General features: G+C 38.0%; 1 protein-coding gene across 3 annotated transcripts in view; it reads left to right on the top strand.

The window, feature by feature from the left end:
• RHOA (ras homolog family member A) overlaps window positions 1-3450 on the top strand; it is a 51833-nt gene that overhangs the window by 4456 nt on the left and 43927 nt on the right. The window contains exon 2 of one of the 3 annotated variants that reach the window (XM_007446197.1): window positions 852-930. The exons of the other annotated variants lie outside the window; for them this stretch is intronic. The gene's annotated coding sequence lies outside the window, so the exon portion shown is untranslated. The remainder of the gene's footprint in view (window positions 1-851; window positions 931-3450) is intronic. 3 annotated transcript variants of the gene reach the window in all.

The following is a 3450-nucleotide window of genomic DNA, read 5'->3' as shown; positions in this document are numbered from 1 at the left end:
GGAAAAGAGGAGAACATAACCAGCCAATGAAATAAGTTTGGAGTGGAGTGAAGGGAAAAGTGGGAGGAAAATGAAATTACAGAGGTGGGCAGGGACCACATCATGTAGGACCTTTTAGGACATGGGAAGTTCTTTGGATTTTTTTTTTTAATCATCAGATTTAAAAAAAAAATCAGGGTAATGATCCGATCTGATATTAAACAATTAGAATCATTCACCAAGAGTAGGGGGTAGATCTGAGTCCATTTTGACTTTAAACAGTAAACTAATACTGACCATTTCTGACAAAGGTATCAAGGATTTCCTAATATTATTCATGTCCTTAACCTAATGACTTCAACCTGTTTTTTTGAATCCATTGATTTTCTGACAGTTGTCTTTAATTTCTCTGTAATGCTTGTATTAAAAAGGAAATGTAATTTGATAAAGCAGGTCATTCAAATGTTCGTGGTAGGCTGGGTGGTAGGCATACAGGTGTTCACTGTAAAATTCTTTTAACTTTGCTGTGTGTTTGTAATGCTGTGTGTTAAATGTTTATAATGTTGGGAAATTAATTTGCATATGATTCATCTGCTTTTGATTTTTGCTTTTAAAAGGGCAACGTTAATTTGTAATACTCAGAAAATAAAGTTGATAGTGTGCATTTTGTTAAGTGAAGGAGGCCAAAACGTTTAAAAGTGGTAAATTTTATGCTATGTCAGTAAAAATTAAATTCTGTGCTTTTTCCCCTTCTGGATTCTGAATTACTTAACAGAACTTTGGGCAAGCCCATTTTACATCCTGTGCTTTTGTTTTTTTCTTTGCGAAATGAATAGACATAATTCCTGATTTTTTTTTTAATGTGTTTATAGTACCTTTCATCTGAGAAGTTCAAGGCACTTTGTAGAACTTCTGCCACACAGGCTGTGGGTCTTGCAGCACATTTGTAAGGTATGTAAATAGCTTTCATTCCCCTTCCTCCATGGAAGAGAAATAATTATTATATATTATATATTAATGTAAGTTCTAAGGAAATGTGGGTGCAGTACTATTAATGATTTTCTTCTCCACCAATCTTGAGATCGTTATCTTACTCCATAACTTTTGTCTCTGGTCTTATTTTCCAACCTCTCTCTATAAGGTACTCCTCTAACTTCCTACTTCTATTCTAAGCAATATTTTTCTTCTTAGATGAAGATATATTTCCTAACCTCTTAATCTTTAAGGAGGTGTATTTACCATATTATACACATACTTCTCTCGCTTCTGAATCACTCCCATCTTAATTCTTCTGTTTTTAAATTTCTCTAAGTTTTCGTTTTTTCTGTAGTTTGGTCATCTTACAGTTTGTGCACAACCTGTGCTTTGGCTATGTCTAATTATCAGTAGAAAATAATTCAACCAGAGGATGAGGATTGGAGGACAGTCCTTCTTACCAGAGGAGTCAGCATTGAGAGGAATGTTAAGAGCAGGTGTAATAGCCCATCCAAGGGGTATTCAGATATTTTAAACCGATTACAAATAAAGGAAATAGAGTCATTAATTTTATTGATACCATGTAAGTATCCTGGTTTGGTACCATTTTGACTACTTCTTGTTCTCCTTGGGTCTGAGGGAACTCTGAAGAAGTGAGCTGTTAAGAGTATGAATATTCTCATTTGATGAGATAGGCTACCTGGCAGGGAAGTCATATAATGGTAGTGGTTTTGGTTGGCTTTGAACTTATAGTTGGCTTTGAGCTTATGGTTGGCATGGTAAAAGGAATGGCCAAGCTAGCATGTCGTTATTCATTCATTGAACAAGTAGTTACTATATGCAGGTGCTGTTCTGGGACACATTTGAAGAAAACAAAGAAGGTCCCTGCCCTCAGGTAGTTTTTTCTTTGTTTTACAATGTCTTTATTCCTAAAAACATGAACATTTTGAATCATTTCATCTGCTTTTCTCAATATCACTGACGAGAAAGTGGAAAGTACATCAGGGGTTAATAATCACAAAAACATTAATAGCGCTGCTCATTTTTATTCTAGTAGGGAATACTGATGATCCATGGCAAGAGATTAACCCAGTGCAACTGCTGGGCATAGGACAGCAACTAGGCTAGCACCACTGGGCGTGATACTCTGTTGCAGTTCCATGAGGCTTGAAATTCTTTCAGCAGATTCGAGTGATGCATTAGGGTGGTTTGATTGATGGCCTCTCTTAAAAGAGGACAGACTGTATTTCAAAGTTGTTTTCTCAGTTGTTCATTTTTGACATTACTGAGTTAAAAACAAAAATAAGGTTATGCTTTTGCTCTGTAAGTTTGCTTAAATCAGATTTCTTTCACCAGAAAGGCTGATGGCCCTGTAATTACAGAAGAATTCTGCCATAGACGGTGTGCCTGCCTGCCTCCTGCCTGCCTGCCTGTCTGTCTATCTATCTATGTATCTATCTGTCTGTCTGTCTTTAAGCAGGTTATTTTATTTCTTTGAGCCTCAGCACCTACATCTGTGAAATGAAGATTTCCATTTCATAGGAATTTTAGATGAAATAATATGTGAAGAGCACGATGCTCAATGCATATTAGTTTTCTCCCTTGGTGGAAATACTTGTTCTAACTCTGGTAGATTCTTCAAGTATATTTTTCTTTCAGGATATCAGTGCATTGTATTTATATAGTGACCGTTTGCTTTCAGAGTGATGAAGATTTTAATAGGAAGCTTAAAGTTACATGAATTTCTTTACTGCCACCTGACTGAATAGGAGGAACACGTGTTTCTTTTTTTTTTTTCTTTCTTTCTTTGATGTACGCGGGCCTCTCACTGTAGTGGCCTCTCCCGTTGCGGAGCACAGGCTCCGGACGCGCAGGCTCAGTGGCCATGGCTCACGGGCCCAGCCGCTCCGCAGCACGTGGGATCCTCCCGGACCGGGACACGAACCCGTGTCCCCTGCATCAGCAGGCAGACTCTCAACCACTGCACCACCATGGAAGCCCTTACCATCATTTTTATAAATGTTTACTGGCATCATGAATAATAGTTCGATAACATGAGACGATGTAAATCACAAGTTGTACAGATTCGTTCTTGGGTTGTAGTAGTGATTCTGCCTTTATCTGACACTGGGATCATTTAGTTCTACCCTTAAGCATCAGTAAATAGTAGCAGCAGAGATGGCACTCTCCAACAAGTGGACAGAAAAGTAGATCTGTGAGGTGGAGATTTTTTTTCTACTGTTATTTGCTGCCACTGCCTTTTATAATGAAGGAGTTTTGAACAATATCTGATCCACGGCAACTCTCATGCACATTCATGTGTCTAATTGTAGTTGAAGAATCTTCAATCATAAAGTTAGAAGCATGCATTTATCCTGTACCAGCTATATGCAGACTTCATTTATCTTTCAGGCTTTTTTTTTTTTTTTTTTTTTGGTGGTACACGGGCCTCTCACTGTGGTGGCCTCTCCCGTTGCGGAGCACAGGCTCCGGACG

Source organism: Lipotes vexillifer, unplaced genomic scaffold (genome assembly GCF_000442215.2).
Source record: "Lipotes vexillifer unplaced genomic scaffold, Lipotes_vexillifer_v1.1 scaffold491, whole genome shotgun sequence".
Lineage (NCBI taxonomy): Eukaryota > Metazoa > Chordata > Mammalia > Artiodactyla > Lipotidae > Lipotes > Lipotes vexillifer.
The sequence above is the reverse complement of the archived record's forward strand: the minus strand, read 5'-3'. Positions and strand labels throughout refer to the sequence as shown.